The following is a 17,617-nucleotide window of genomic DNA, read 5'->3' as shown; positions in this document are numbered from 1 at the left end:
AACTTGTGAAGAATTTTATAACTGCAATGCAAATAAAGGTGCTGGACTGGCCTGGAAACTCTCTGGACTTAAATCCTATTGAAAATCTTTGAGCAATTTGTAAAGAAAGACTTCGGGGAAAAGACTATACTACAAAATATAAGCTAATTGAGATGTGGTACCGCGATCCAAAAATTAGTAAAGATTGCAATCAACTTGTGGACTCGATGCCAAAGTGGATTAATGATCTTCTGAAAAATAAAGGCAGTCATATCATGTATTAATTTGTGAGTAATTTTTGGATTCTTAGAAATAAAATGCAAAAAATTGAAAAAAATCATAATTTTCCATCTTGTTTCAATTAATTTGCACAAGGGTGTAATCCCCAAATAGAACCACACAGAAAGGTAGGGAAAATATCAACTTCCAGAACCAACAACACGCAGGTGGAGATGATGAAGCAAATTGAATGAGGAAGAGGCACACAACCACACATGGAGGATTTGCTTTGATTGGTCCAGCCTGAACCCAAAACTACTCACTGGGAACTGACATCAAGGTGCTGGTTAAATGAAGGGTCCCAATCAAAACAGTGAACTGCACTGTGATGGATCTACTTCAAAGCAACATCATTCTCCAAATAGGAAACCACAAAGGATGGAGCTCAATCACAAACTCAAGTCCCACCATATGGAAGTGGATCACATCTATAAAATATAAGTAGTTTCACCCTCAGAACAGAACTGCAGAGAAGCTGGGCACAACAGCAATCTCTGAAACTCACCATCTGGAGGTGAAACACATTTATTTGTAGATATGCACAATATTATACCCTTAATAAAACCACATATAAATTGTTGTGAAATACCACCCTCTGTGTATCACTACAACAAAGTGTATTGCTTCTAGAAAATATAGGCAACTACATCTTCCAAACAGAACTGCACAAAAGCTGGGCACAACATCAACCTTTAAGACCCACTGCATATAAGTGATCTGCATGATTGGAGTATCAAACACCATCCACACCAACAGAGGCCTTACTCTTAACTGAATGGAAGCTATCACATTTAGGGCTCTTCCATGGTCCGCAACCCCAGTGGCTTTACTATATTTTACAAGAAGAACAAGAGGACAAAATGTGGTGGAGAGTCCATAGAAACTCCAACACCAGAGACAGTACAACAGGTGACAACAAAAAAACCCTTCTTTGAAAAGAAAAAGACCACCACTGATATATTCAGTCAAAGGTGCAATGGGAATGGGCAGTTATTCCCTTCTGCTTCACCCATATAAGCCTAGGGGTTAGCACAGTACAAAACATCAGTACTTATGAAGTAAATATATCTCAAGTTAAACCTTCTAGCAATCCTGTGGAACACCTCATCACGGTTATACATCTTGGCCATACAATGCAGACTGGAGAGATAGGAAGCATACCTAGAAAGGCAACACTAGCCACTGAACAGGATTCTAATCCTAATTGGGACATGTAACTGGAAAAATATAGAGATAGAAAAGACAGCTTTCTCAAACACAACAAAACCAAAGTTTGAAGGATGGCAATAAGCTGAAGGTAGTACCACAAGGAGGAACAAACAGCTACATGATGAAGATGTTAGGAGATGAACTTATGAAGAATAGTTCATATGCCTGACTGAAGAATTTCCTCAAAAGGATCACTGAGGTTAGACACCAAGAAAAAATAAAGTGCTAGATATGATGTGACATCTGGAACAGAATTCAGAAAGAATCAAATCAGTTGACAAACCCAACTATGGAGAGTAGAAGGAGAAAGGATATATACAGATGAATGGTGCCAGGGAAAGAAAAAGTAGGAACAGAAAACACTAAAGGAGGCAATGCAAGCTATGTAACAATGAGGAGCACATACTGGACATAGAATCCTATCCAAACGAGAATAAGAATAAAGGTGCGAAATCACAAAAAGCATCCAGAGAAGAGTACTCCACTGACTGCATAGCCACCTAAAAACCTGAGGATCAAAAGATCACTTTGTGGGATAAACCTCATTAGTTCTTGTGCACAAAGAACTGAAAGCTCCATCAAATGGAGATGGAGAAGGTTGGGCCTGAATGAGGTGAGTGTTGAAAATCCAACCATCATGAGCTGCATCTATCAGAAGCAGATGAGTGAGTTGAAAAGGCTTCAGAATGTGCTAAGAGGAGACAATCAACCATGTAATGGTGGTAAATGCAAACCTCAAGTAAGCATAAGTCAGGAAAAAGCCTTCATCATCTGATAAGATACATACCAACCTGAATCAAGCTTGAAAGGCTAAGAGTGAAATTTATACACAACCTTTAAGTGGACAAACCAAAGACAGCATCTGAACTGATGAGAAATAGGAATGTGGAAAATAAGATTCTTGATATCTACCATGGTCATCACAATCCTGGATTGTGATAAAGGAATCCATGGTCAATTAGAGAAGATCCAGAAAATGGATGAGGGACAGGAAAAAAAGGAACATTGGATGCAAGTCCCCTGACTGGTTTTGGAGACAACTATAAGCATGGAGTAAAATTCTAAAGAACACTGGCTGATAGACTCAACAGAACTCTGTGATCAAATTGTCTGCACAGCCACAAATAGATGCAGACTAAGAGCAGAATCTCAAGTTAATGAGAAGAAAATTGGTACAAAAAATAGCTGTGGTGGGGGGAAAGAAAACAGATGAAAAGACCTTCTGAGAAAACTTGGAATACCCTAGAATAAATATTGAATACCCACCACAGGGGAACAACAGTCAGCATGAGTCTATATTAAACAGGATCTGTTTTACCTCAGATTTATTAGAACTGATGTGAAAAATGAACCCAATGTCAAGAAACACAGAGAAATTTTTAACTCCAACTGGAAAGAATTGGCAAAAGAGAAGAGGTGGCAGAACAAAAAAAAACCAAGGAAGATGTCAAGAGATCAAGGATCAAAAGAAGTTTTCACAAATTCCAAATGTAATTCTAAAGATTCAGGAAAAAATCACCAAAAACAAACTGATGGAAAAAAGGTGCCATCTGTCTATCACAAAGTGGAAAGTAGATGAACCTTTAAAAAAAAAAAAATTATCCCAATAAGATTCCAACATCAATAAAAGTGTATGTAAAAGGATAAGAATGAGTAGGACAAGTATTCATTGTGGAGGTAAGAAAAAAAAAAGGGGGAGTATCCCCAAAAACCCCTCAGGGGATTGATGCAGGTATATGTATAAGAGCTGTAAGTGTAACACAAAAGCAAAACAACTAAGTATGAAAGAAATGGAAAGAATTTTCAGAACATCCCCCCCTCCACAATGACAAAAGTGACTCCAACAAAGTTAGCAAAAGGTTGACAGATCAGCTTGCAGATAAGCCAAAGCACAATGATCATAAGTCCATTGATGACAAGACATGCTCACACCAGTACTCAACAGACAAATGAAATGCTCAGCATGAATCCTGATGTCAGGGAAAGGAAGGAAAATAAAGTTACATTAAAGATAGGTGTCATGTAACAAGGAAGGGACAATATCATATAAAACTGATCAAAATGAGAAAATAGAACAAATCTGAGAAAGCACAGCCAAATGGGTAGTTAAGCCTAGTGGATTATCCAGGAGATGCATGGAAAAGCATAGTGCAGATATGAGGAGAGAAAGAGTTGTCAATTTCCTCTTTACCATGAACAGGTTCCAATGATGCAGGAGTAAATTCAGTTTTGGGAGAAGAAGGACAACTCACATGACAATCAATCTCTCAAAGAATGATAGCTGAAAAATCCTCAGTCAAGACCCCCACACTGAAGTCTGTGTAACTGCACTTGAAGCAGCGGTAAAACTGTCACAAGTTGTAAAACAGAAACTCTGGAATTCATCTTTCATTTCAAAATGAGAAGACAAAATTCAGTAAACAAAGGTTAGTTATTGCAGCAAATCACAACAGAAAACTGTAGTAAATGAATAAATCAAGTAAATCACTATTTCATAAGATATAAATATATAAAATGAACAAGTAAAAATGGCACAACTGAAAAACATCTTCATTTGATTAAATAATGGAGTCACACACCTCAGGATAAATTCCATTCCAATTGGTAAAAGGTTGTCACATGATTTACATGTGAAACAAACCACATTGATCATAATGTAGGTGGCAGTTTAAGGCTTGTGGCATGCAAAAAAAAAAATTCAGATGACAGGCAGCTCTGAACAAGAATACCTATCTACACAAGAATAGATAATGTACTCTATCAAAAATGCAAGTTTACATAGGAGCCTCAAAGCTAGTGGTGAACAAAATATTGCACATAGAGAGGACAGCACAAGACTGAGAAAAGCTAGTACATGATAGGGAGTAAGGTATCATATACTGGAAGATACATCAAATTACCTATACTCATTTCATTACCATGTTATTTTGAATTTCACTGAAGGTAGGTAGCTCGGCTCTGATTGAAAAGACATTTTTAACTATTAGTAGGCTGTTTATATAATCTGTCCTACTATTAACAAGAAAGCAGATGTTTTAGCTTACTCTCCAAATAAATTAATCCATCAGTACAGGTTCATTTGAAATTTAACTGCACAATTAAAATTAACAAAACCTATAACAATATTCTGACATAACATGCACTATTGTAAGAAACTTCATTAGTTTTAACCTATGTAAAATTATCACATACCTGAGTCTTCATCAATTGTGAAAGTTCTTTAGTTAGAACTGAAAACTTTATAAATGCCCCACCTAGAGAAAAAGTAAAAACAATTGAACTACAAACATAATAGAAACATGCATAATTTTTTACTAATGTGTTTCCATTTAATAAATATACAAGTTAACTGCAAAAAATTTGTAATATAAGTAACAATGCCATAAATAATCTGCCTTTGTTCTTGAGTACAAACTGTTAAATGTTATAAATACTTGCTAAATGTTAACACTTTGATATTCACTTATTACTAAAATTACATTATTGACATCCATTTTGTTACATTAAGTTACTCCTAATAATAATCCCTCTAAAATCAGAAGACAAACTGTGGCAAGACACTTGACAAATCTCCAAAGGTAAAACTGTTTTCTCACAATTAGACAGTTGTTCATGATTACCAATTTCACACAATTAAGCATGTTACTAAATCCAGCTTTCAACAAAACCACTCTCATAGTTTTAGTTTCATAAATTTAAATGCTTTATGAACAGTTAAAAAAATCAAAATCTTGCCTCGGAAGTTTAGAGCATTTGTAGTCTTTACCAAATGGAAGACTAGCTTTACTGTACTAACTATGGTGACAGATTAAGAATTTGAGTTTCAAAATTTTCCTTTTCTTCAATTGTAACATTCCAAGGAAAAAAAATACAAAACATCTCATATACTTAAGTACACTATTTTATATTTCTCATGAAAAATGAAATTCTATGTATGAAATGTTTGTATTAAAATATAATTCAACATTGCATACACTTCCTAGCATCTGTTGATATGTACAATAGCTTATAAACATTAATACTTTTCTGATAATACAACAAACAGGTAAATGATTTAACCAAAGAAAATATTTGTGCACTTGTTTACACACATTTTATCACTGCTATAAACTTACTAAATGACATACTCCTCATACACACAATACCATGCATTTTGCTTTACCTCTTTAGCTAATTTAAAAACTTACCTATCTGTGGTTCATTATCTTTTGTCATAGCACTGCTTCCCAGCCTGTCTAATGCTTTAGAAAGAGAAACTTGATCATCTAAAAAAGCTACAAAAACAACAACAAATCAATTGGAGAAAATGCAATACTTACACACTACATATAGAAATATGTTATTTCTGTAGTGCATATTAACGTATGCAAGACATTTTAATACTATAAACAAAGGACCTTAGCTTTGTATTGTCAATTACAGTTTATATTTTAGTGGAATGCTTCTGGAGAAGCTGTAAAGTTAAATTAAAGAAAAACAACTAGTTGGTTTTATAAAGTTATTTATTTCTACATTTTATGACATCAAATGCAGCAAAAGAAATATGTGGCTTATGATGCTAATCATCTGTTTATATATGTAAATTCTGATTTTAAGCTTTAAACTACTCAAGGCTCATCAGGGAAAGTGGCAGCAACAGCAGAGAATGTAGAGAATCAAATTATACATAAGGCCTTTACACCACAGATTCTATTTTAAGTTTACACTTGAGGAAAAGAATTTATGATAAAATTATGAAACAGTTGGTCTGCTCTACAACAATGAATTAGCTACAATGCCATAATATTATTCACACACTTGATGAATTCAGATTACTGTATAGTGAGTTACAAAGGACTCAAAAATGCCAAAAATATTTCTTATTCAATGTTGTACAAGTAGTCAGATGTGGATAGATCCAAACCTCCTCCATTTGTTTTAGAAACTGACAAAGAAAAAGCCAAATGTCCCATACTACCATATAGTATCATAAAAAAATATCAGATGTCAGTGTTTTTATCTGATTTGTATATGAAACTTTTGACATCAGTACAGCTGGTGTCTACTGCAGTCCAGTTACAACCTAAACTAGTAACTATTTAAACAAATAAAGCAATATGAATGTCAAATAAACATTGCCATAGCATATTTTTGTAATTTGGCTTTTTTCAGAAACACTGTGTGTGTGTGTGGGGGGGGGGGTCTGGATAAGTAAAAATAAAAGCACTATGACTATACAAGACCTACAGAATTTAAAACTTAAATTATATTCAAATTTGATTTAATAACTATGTTTTGATCCTAAGTTTATTCATATATACTGATAATAAAAACATTTAATTAAATTTAATTCTAAAAAAGCTGTCATATACACACTATGACCTAATCCTCATGAGAGGGTTAAATAATGACATATCTCTTACATGTTCAACCAGTCATGTTATTTACAGGCAATAACAGTAGAATTAATGTATCAGATAACATATGGTTATAAAAAACATGACTGTGAACCTGCTAGATAATCTTTGTCAACTTTGATTTTAATGTTCAATGTTTGGTTCTCGAAGAGAAAAATAAAACATAAGTGTTTAGTGTTGATTTTAAGAGTTAATTTACACATTATATAAAAGTACATCATCACACAAAATATTTTAGGCAATTTTAATGTTTCAAAATAAAAAAAATATTTTAATAAAATATAATAATAAAGTTTAACTTTCTTAGCAGTATCTGTATCTTATATCTAAATCTAAACATAAATGTTGAAAGAAATAGAGGCAAATTTGAATACTAGAGATGACACTTTACTACATGATATATAAGATAAACAATTACTAGAAATGATGCAGTAACAGTTAGTGTCTGAGATGGGATAAACAAACATTAGACACCATGCTTTACCAGATAGTGTCTCAGATAAATAAATAGTGGAAATCATACTTTATGAGTTAGTGTCTGAGATAAACAAACACTGCAAATAATGCTTTAGCACACAGTGCTTGGGATAAGTAAGCAGAAATGATGCTTGAAGAGATGGAGTCTGGGAAAAACAAATGCAGAAAATGATAATTTAGTAAATAGTAACTGGGATACGCAAATACCAGAAACACTGCTTTACCACATACAGTCTGGAATAAGCAAACACTAGAAATGCTGCTTTACCACGTTCTGTCTAAAATAAGCAAACACTAGAAATGTTGTTTTAGCACATACTGTCTGGAATAAGCAAATATTGAAAATACTGCTTTACCACATACTGTCTGGAATAAGCAAACATTGGAAATGCTGCTTTACCACATACTGTCTGGAATAAGTAAATACTGGAAATGCTGCTTTACCAGTTGTATCTAGGACAAATTATTACTACAGATGATACTTTATCACATGCTCTCTGGAACAATCACACACTAGACATGATGCTCTACTAGTTAGTGCCTAATATAAACAAATATTTTTAAAGCTGCTTTATCATTTGGTACCTGGGATAAATAGATACTGCAAATATTTTACAATGTAGTGTCTGAGGTGAAAGAAAAACCAGAAATGATGCTTTACCACATTATGTCCAGGATAAAACAATTACTAACAGGTATTTATTTCCATTCACATACACAGATATTCACTTTCGGTACTGCCATTGATTTGTAAAAATGTCTTTTGCATGCCACAAACCTTTTATTCCCACATACCCTCTCAGCTCACATTATTTAACTGATTCAAATATAAATTATCATGCAACAAATCTTGATCAATACACGTGCCTCACACAAATGTGACTTGTGACTCCCTCTGTGCTCTTCTTTCTAACTATCACTTTAAATTTACACAGAAGACTAAGACAGTTAGAAAAAAGGGTGGAAAGAGGGAGAAAAAGCAGATATTTGTCAGAAATACATTTTCAACATAAAATTATAACTTCTAACTAGGTACCTTACTTACACTCGCATACATAGCTAGAACACTATATTAAATAGGTGGAGGAACCAGTGCAAGGGCAAAAACAGAAGCATACTATGAAAACATTTAAAGGACATTTCCCATGAGGAAATCTTCTAAGAAGAAGATAATACATGAAAGACTGCACTATTTCTATACCAAATATACTATTTGCCCAGACCTGGAAAAGGTGTGACAGATTTAGATGGAAAATTGTGAGGAGCACATCTCAGTTGGAAAGAAAATGGATGCATAATGATCCTAGCCACAATATATTATAATTTCAATCTTATTGATGAACAGAATGTGGGTAGTATGGAACATGCTCAAAAGTGTAGAGTAGATAAGGGATGACAGACCATACATGACAAGTCAACTGCATCCAAATCTCTGCCTCCATGAACCAACATCTAAGCAGGGGTAGGATAAGGATCATACCATCTGTAAGTCAGCTTCAATCCAAAATTCAACCACTAAGAAATGACATCCAAGTGTAGGTAGAAAAATATTATCTTACGATCTTCTCTTCAAGTTCAGCCAACTGGAAGGAGAATTATTACCAGAACTGGTGAACAGGATACATGTTACAGAATGAAATGCACATGTATATACATCTCAATTCAAACATACCAGAACAACCCCAAACACAGTACCATTCCCAGCATAAAGATATCAAGGAGCACAACAACAGAGTGCACCAGAAATAAATCAAGTATGAAAGTAGGGACACCCTGAATACTGAACACATGGAATGACTTGTGTTGATTGGTCTGGCTTTAATCCAAGTTCAACCACTGGAAACTGACACTGATGTGGGGGTTGAATGAGGGATACCAAGTGAAAAAGTGAACGATCTTGATGCCAACACTCAACACATGTGAGTACCTAATATTGATTGGTTCAGCTATAAATACAAAACTCAACTCCCAGAAACCAACATCTGAATGGGGATAGGATGAGATATCCCAATTACAAGATGTGTTAAAACATGACATTCATAGGTTCAGTTTTAAATCCATGTGGGGGAACACACAACCCAACTCTTAACATAGACCCCTGACATCCAGTTGATGGAAGAACAAGGAGTACAGATTGGATGGGGATGAGCTGCAACATGAAAGATCTACTCGAATTTGCTGAATGTACTATTGTGATATATGTAAAATATCTTCCACGACCCACTTCACAGAGTTGGAGCACATGAGTAAAAGATATATGTTATCTACACTGACAGAATACCACCTTCCTTCTCTCTACTGAATGAAAATGATCACATTCAGGGGATTGACTCCCTGGTCCACCATCCCAGCAGCTAGGAATCAGAAAGTGGCTAGGATGCCACAAGAAGAATTTAGAGGAAGAAATGCAGTGGAGGGTACAAATGAACAGCAACACCAAAGAGAGTGCAATGAATGACCATGAAAACAATCTTTTGAAAAGCAAACTGCCCCTTGTTTATTCAACTTAATGAATAAGAAGAGTGGGCAGAAATCCTTTTCTGCTTTACTCAGGAAAGTCCATAGATTAGTATTATCTGTAACAAACCTGTGGATGGAGAAAAATATTGTGGGGAACACCTACTAGCAATCTTACAGTAAACCCCACACTGATAGTGTGCATTATTGATCATGAATATAAATTGAAGCTGGTAAGATTAGCTTCCACCCAGAGACAACTTTAGTAAGATGTTCCCTACAATCTTAATCAAGATACTCTTCAAAACATCATCCTCTTGGGCCCAACCCCATTAAAATAGAGCATCAGGAGTAGCTGTGTGCAACCCATACATCACCATCCTTGGGACAGGACTCCACAGATGCTGTAATGCATATCATCAGAAAATATTCAAAGTAACCACAGTGCACAGTATGATCTGACACAAGAGAGCAAAACATCAACTTTCTAGGACTTATCATATAGAAGTGAAGTGACTAAAGCACACAGCAACAGATAATATACCCCAGTATGACTTATGGCTGACAATACATTGTGGATTTCTTGGAATGTATAGATAAGTAGCATAGCTGGACAGGCAATGCTTACCAGTTAGTGGGATCCTATACATACAGAAGATAGGCCACTGTAAGGAAAAGTAATGTATAAAGAACAATAACCCATCATGTGATAGTCAAATAGATATCTAAAGGATAGCAACAGGCAGAAAGTGGTACTCTGATAAGAAAGAAACAGCTACCTGATGAAATAGTGGAAGGTAAAAATGCCTAACTGAAGAATTTCCTCAAAGGAACAATGGAAGTGAGATGTCATAGAAAAGGTAAGGTGCCACATCAGATGCAACAATACCATGAATAAACTGCAGGAAAAAGAAGATTGGGAGAGATGTGTCAGTCTCATTCACTGATAAACCCAGTCTGTAGAGGTAGAAGTAGAAAGGATTCCAGGTAATGAAAGATGGGATTGGAAGCTATGAAAGGAGACTGTACAGGCAGTGTAACAATGATAAGCATGGATGAGACACCATCCTGGAAAGGAACCAGATAAGAGGGATAGGCATAAACGAGGAACCACAAACAAAAAAGAAAAAATAGAGAAAACTTGGAGTTGAGAGAAGAGTTATAAGTGCCTATATAAAGAGTACCCCACTTATTGTAAAGTCACTGTAGAACCCAAGAGCCAAAGGACAGCTCTGTGGGGTGAATGTTAAGAAAGACAGCCCACCATATGATTGAAAATACATGGAACATCACATGCTAGGAGAAATATCTACAGTGTGCAGCCAAATAATGTATTCAACTACAAAGAAAATGGGAACAGGCACCTCTTTGGCAATTAAAATAAGAACCAAAAGTGGAATTAGTGGGTCACTGGTCAAAAGTCATGTCAGTGCACTTGAATTGTATTCAAAATTTTACTAAACTACTATTTTGTGAATTTATGCCAATAAGTTTATTATCAAACTGTATATTTAATTCAAATTTTAATATCATATATTATTCAATTTCATTATTTAAAAACAAGTATTAAAAAACACAAACATTATTTTTGTGTGTCACTTAGTATGCTAAATACCATAATGGTTTAAATTAGACACCAGTGATGTAAAATTTACAAGCTCTATATTTTTATATGAATTAGAAACTTAATACTGGAAATGATGCTTTACTAAATAGTATCTCAACTAAACAAGTACTGGACATGATACTTTACCACAGTATTTAGAATACAAAAATACCAGAAGTTAATATTTCCTTACACTGAAAATGTCTTTCTAACAGATACATACCTCCTCTCACAAATTGCTTTTATCAACTTATGCTGCCTTCTGTATGCCTAAATGTTTACTTGCCACTAGCCTTGATACTCCCACCTACATTCACATGAGATGTGCACGTTACCATGCAAATAATTATGCAGCAAACTTCCATCAATGAAAGTACAACACAACTCTTCACTTCCATGTAGCCTATAATCACTTTGAAATTGACCAGCACATACAACACCTACATCAGAAGTGGAAAGGTTGGGTGGAAAATATGAGAGTGATAAGTATTTATCAAAAATATGTTTTCACTATAAGAAAACATCAACTTCCAATACACTATCGTACCTTTTATCACAAATAGCTAGAATCCTATAGCGTTGCTGGAGAGTCTTGTGAAAAGATAATCCCCATTTAAAAAGATCCCAAAGGAACACCAAAGGGTGAGTGAAAAGACAAGAAGGCAACACCCACATGGGAGACATCACTTCTAAGTCGGAATATTCTTCATCCACATAAAATTGTGTGGCAATAAGGGCAGAAATAATAAAGAGACATCCTCAGTGTAATCACTAGGAATGTAAATTACTAATATTAACAAGTGAGAATACAAAATTAGAACCTCATATCTTTTTATTTTGCTGAGATATGACTTATGTACTGAATCAAATATGGTAGTCCCATTCAACTCTTTCCATTTTGTGAAACAGTCCTTTGATTACTCTTACAACAGTATACAATGTGAATAACCAATCAACAGCTCAGAATGTTTCCAAAGTGGTTTTCTCAGCCATTGTAATCTGTGAAAAGCCTACCATGTTTTTTCAATCCAAGTTTTCAAGGAGGTAGGTTGTGTGTCAACTATCCTCAAAATTTCATAGTTTTTTTAAATCTAATAAATCTTTGTTATTAAGTTTAATAAATTATGGTACTATTCTATGGTAGCAGTGTAGTTATTTATAATTTTTTAGTTCTTAAACTGTGTGTGTATATATATATAAAGCCTAGAAAAATTGTTTGATATCCTGAAATTTTAAAAGGCTTAGCAACCTACGTTCAGCACAAACCATGTTTAAAGGTCACAGAGAGAGGAGATAATTGTTTACTTCTTAATTTATTGTTCTATATTTTAAGAGACATAAGTTTAATAATTTGTTTCTAAATACTAATAATTTATATAAGTATATATAATGTATAATAATTGAAATGTCATTGTATATTACAAAATACTAGTCCACCAAAACACAGCCAAGACAGGGAAGACTGAAGGTCATTTTATATTACTGGATATGTGACACAAGTGCACATACACCATGTCAATGCAGTAAATATATATATATAATGTTGTGACATTCATGCTACTTAGACTAAACATTCATATTTTCATGTTATAAAATGTAATCATTCTAGCAATAAAAAAGCATAAGTTGTATTTATTTCCTAATTTGTTTATGATGGTCACAAGGTTGGTTAAGTGACAAACCCCACATAGTTATAGTCTTACTGAAAACAAATATTTGAAATGTATTCAGAAGATTTTAGAGCTTATGCAAATAATAACTGACATTTTTTGGACAGAGAATAGTTTTCTTAACCATAAAATAAAATCAATTTGCACTCAGACTAGTAACAAAACAGACAATTTTCATTGTGAAGATAAACATGCTGTATCAAAAGTTATAGTGCAAATACTTAGTGTACAAATGTGTAGATGAACTCATGTATGTTATACCAAGCCTGTAGCAAAAAGGTTAAATAATGTATTATTACGTGGAACTAACAATAAATTTCTGCATTGTTTCCTAGCATAAGTTAAACATCAAGCAGATGTAAAGCAGTCTTGTCTCAATCAAAATATAGAGTAATCCAACAACACACAACATTTCATTTAAACAATAAAATTTGTACTATGAACAGTGAGGCTTATTTTTTATACTTCTGGCACTTATAATGGTATTATCACTATTTCTTAAGTCAAAGCAAGTCTTGTTTATAATCTTCTTAGATTCAAGGGTCATATTAAGATCTTACTGACTATCACACTACAAATGTACACACAGTGAAGAGATATAATTAGAATAACAACAAAATGAGCATTATGAAAGATAGAATTACCAATATGCAAATATTATTTTATCATTCAACACAACTCAGAATTAAGTTTCAAAAGATTACAGCTACAACCTACATTATTAACTTTTCTACTGCTCTATTGGTCTTGAATCCCAACTGGAATCATAAACAGTATTCTCTCTCTTCCAAGTGATAGTAAAAAATAAAGGTTATGTAATTTCACCAAAAAAGGAAAAACAAATTATCTTATACAAATTTATGTGCCTAAACTTACCATTTCCACTGTTGCACACAGCCTTAACAGCTTTTTTCATTTTTCCCAATCCATCTCTGTCGAAATCTAAGGTCTGCAAGAATTTGTAGTTATAAAAAAATGATTCCTTAATTCTACAAGATCTAGATAATGAGACATTTAAGCCTTAGCTTTTACTGTAATAACCTTATTTGAGTGCATGAAGCTGTTTTCAGTTACATCAGGATATTTCTTTTATCCTTTACAATAACTTATTTGGTATGTTATTGTATTTCTGAGACTGGGAACAGTCATTTTTAGAATTGTGTACAATAAGTTGTTTAATAATAAGTGAGTTTTTTAAAATGATAGGTAATTAAATATCTAGCTTCTATATATCTATCTCATATAAATAATACACTAAGCACGTAAAAAAAAGTTATCCAAGTTCTGCGTTCATATTTTATATAACAACAAACTATTGGCAATAACGTTTATCCTAACAATACCTTCACACTATAGACAATTCTACAATTTTTTCTAGTCTCTATATGTAAGTACCAATTAACTTAATGCTATTACTTTTCACATTTATTCTGGAACCAGGTGTTAAGTATGAAACTTCAAATAGGATGCCTTCAGAAATGATAGATGCAACAAGATTGAAATAGTTCATGAAAGGACCTGATGAGCACTTAGAAAATCAAGGCTTGATATAAGAAATGAATGTTTGATAAATAAAATGGGGTAACCATAATCAAACAGTCCATTCTTGTCCTTCAACTGTTATTTGTGCCCACAACAGTTGAAAGGCTAACATTCAGAAACTTTTTTCATTAAAGTTAAGAACATTTCTTAAAAAGCAAAACAAGTACTTGATACTCAAGATTTTCTTGCTAAATTTATCAAGTTTATTGAAAAAGACAATATTCCTTGTAAATTTTCATGTTCAGACCACAGACCAAATTCTAAACAGACAAAAAGAAACATGTTTAATAAATTATGAATATCAGAAGACTCTTGATAACATGTCATATAAAAAGACTATAATTAGCTAATAAAAAGTCATCAGTTACGGATAAGAGAAGGGCTAGCTAATTGCAATATAAGATAGTTGGACAGAAGAATGTAAAATTGGGACTTTTGTTTTTTGTAATTTACATTAATGACGTCGACAGAGCATAATGAGTAAAGCTCAATAACAGTAAGTGTGAAGTAATGCATTTTGGTCATCATCTTTTGTATTGTAAGTTTATTATAAATGGGAACTGCTCACCAGTGGATGCCTTTAGAAAAAAAATAGCAATAAATTACACTGGCTACTGGGGACCTTGTCCTTCAAATGTTATGTTATTAATGGATAAGTCACTGAAGCTATCAAAGCAGTGCTCACTGATTTAAAAAAAAAAAATCTCTCTCTCTATACTCATAAACCACTAGTTAAGCCTCACTTGAATACTGTGTACAGTTTGGGATTCCTGATATTCAAGTTGATATTAAACTATTAGTTTGGGTTCAGAAGAAAGATAGTAGGATGATTTCAAGATTGAAGGGTTTTATCTTATAGGGATACATTTCAACTTATTTTCTCTTAGTATTCTTACAGAGGTTTACACGTTTGTACAAGGAATGAATAAAATAAAGGCCTCCAACTTCTTTATCATAAAGTTTATGCTACAATCAAAAGATAACACAAAAGATAATGAGAAAACAATTTTAAGATTTGGAAAACAGACTAGACTCCAATTAAAATACTTTTATTTTTTAAGAGGATGGCCAACTTATGGAACAAGCTACTATCAACAATAACGAGGGCCAGCATTAGTGGAATTTGATAACTGTTTAACAACTGGACTCATTAAGCAATTACATTCAACTTTTAATTATTCTCATGATACTTGGATAATTTGAATAACTGAAGCAGTAATAACTGTAAATACTAACTTTAATTAGTTGATTACTTTCATAAGTCTTACACAAGTTGATTGCAGTTAGACAAGAATCCTATTTGTATCAATAATTTAACTTCAAGGTTTTACGTACTATTAGACTTCTCAGTCCTTTTTTTTTTTTACAAACACAATTAAATGAGCAGGTTATTCAACAACCAGTGTTTTGTTTCTTTATCAGTTTTACCTTAGATAACACTAATTAAATTTGTAGCATGCAAAATAAAAGCAATATAACAATTTAAAACTATACTATTCTGAGGTTAAAATAAATAAAAAGCATCAGTGACTGAATATGTAATCAATGACCACTATGCCATAACCTTACAATCACAAGTTGTGTACATATGGTCCTTTGCAGTCCAACAAACAAAAGAACTAGTTGTCAAATTATTAGCAAGTTTGCTTGACTTATGTCAAAGCTACTAATACTGAGTCAATATAATTATACAGTTACTCTTTTTTGTTGACAAATAATAGTCTACGAAATACTGGTGGATGCAACTGACCAAATGCCTTACCTCTAGTCAGCAGTTCATAATAGTTATAGAATACAGTAGATATCTTTAGTAACTCTGCCATAAATCAGAATCAAAAATACAAATATACTGCCACATTTGGTGGCAATGGGAACTGAACTAAACAACCCTAAAATCATGAGGTAACCATTCTTGTCACCAGACTGTGCTTGCTTCAAGTTAAAGCTGAAGAGCCATGAATTAATTTTTAAAAAAGCACTGGGACACTACTTGATCTTTTTACCACAATACTTAACTTTCCCAAAGCTTTTAATTTTTATTAATCATCACACTCAAATCCTTGCATCTCTTCCCAATGTCAATATTTCTTCCACACACAATATATTTTAAACGTTTATATCCTCAATGCATCAGTTCAAACAACTTATCAGTCTTAAAACACTATGTTGATAAACCCACTCAGAAAGACAGTTCATACATAGAAAATATTTTGCAAAAAATCAGCATTATATATAACAATAAATTATAATAACATTCAGAAACCTTGCTGCTCATACTTTACTAATAAGCTATAAGTTATATTATACACATACACACAATATAATAATATTCACAATTTTATTTAATAAAACTTTTATTAAAAGTAAAACACGACAAAGTGCATGCTCACCTCTTCTATTGCTCCAGCAGCTTGGCGATATTTCGACATCTTTATTACAAAGCTTGAAGTTGTTGGTGAATTACGATCTTCCTGAACGTCGGAAATAAACTCTCCAACGTTCATTATTAAGCCCCCGAGCATTTTTCTTCCTTTAACCTTTGTTTTAGCAGTAAAAAAAAATTAAATAATTTACAAATTAAAATATTAGTGTATACCAATGACAAATACGAATATATGCCTACTATTACGAATGAGTGCTATTACTATTTGCTGTAGAATTAGAAATGTCCATAACCAGACAAGTTACAAATATCCTAAGTACTAAACTCTTAAAGTAGCTTACACCTCGTACGACTGACACACCTTTATGCAGAGGTGAATCAAAGAAAAACTTAAAATGACCCTATTTAATTTTTTTGAAAACTTAGTAAAAGCCTCCGATGTAATTAAAAATTACGTAGGAGCTTTAAAACCGTAATTATTAAGTAGAATGAATAAAATGGCCATTCGAATTTATTAACAGCCATACATTATAACAATATCATACTATGAGTATGATGAAGAAAACCAGGATCTACTGTAAACTGAAGAAAGAAATAAAGAATCATTGTTTAATATCCT

General features: G+C 33.2%; 1 pseudogene across 1 annotated transcript in view; it reads right to left on the bottom strand.

The window, feature by feature from the left end:
• Nucleotides 1-17,344, bottom strand: part of LOC143256984 (arfGAP with SH3 domain, ANK repeat and PH domain-containing protein-like) — a 107,762-nt pseudogene extending 90,418 nt beyond the window's left edge. Inside the window, exons 1-4 of the transcript XR_013031652.1 lie at nt 17,006-17,344; nt 13,950-14,022; nt 5,655-5,741; nt 4,660-4,721 (exon numbers count right to left, since the gene is read on the bottom strand). The product of XR_013031652.1 is annotated as an arfGAP with SH3 domain, ANK repeat and PH domain-containing protein-like (transcript). The remainder of the gene's footprint in view (nt 1-4,659; nt 4,722-5,654; nt 5,742-13,949; nt 14,023-17,005) is intronic.
• Nucleotides 17,345-17,617: the final 273 nt, after the last annotated feature.

Source organism: Tachypleus tridentatus, chromosome 7 (assembly GCF_004210375.1).
Source record: "Tachypleus tridentatus isolate NWPU-2018 chromosome 7, ASM421037v1, whole genome shotgun sequence".
NCBI classification, from domain to species: domain Eukaryota; kingdom Metazoa; phylum Arthropoda; class Merostomata; order Xiphosura; family Limulidae; genus Tachypleus; species Tachypleus tridentatus.
This window is presented reverse-complemented; position numbering and strand designations above follow the sequence as displayed.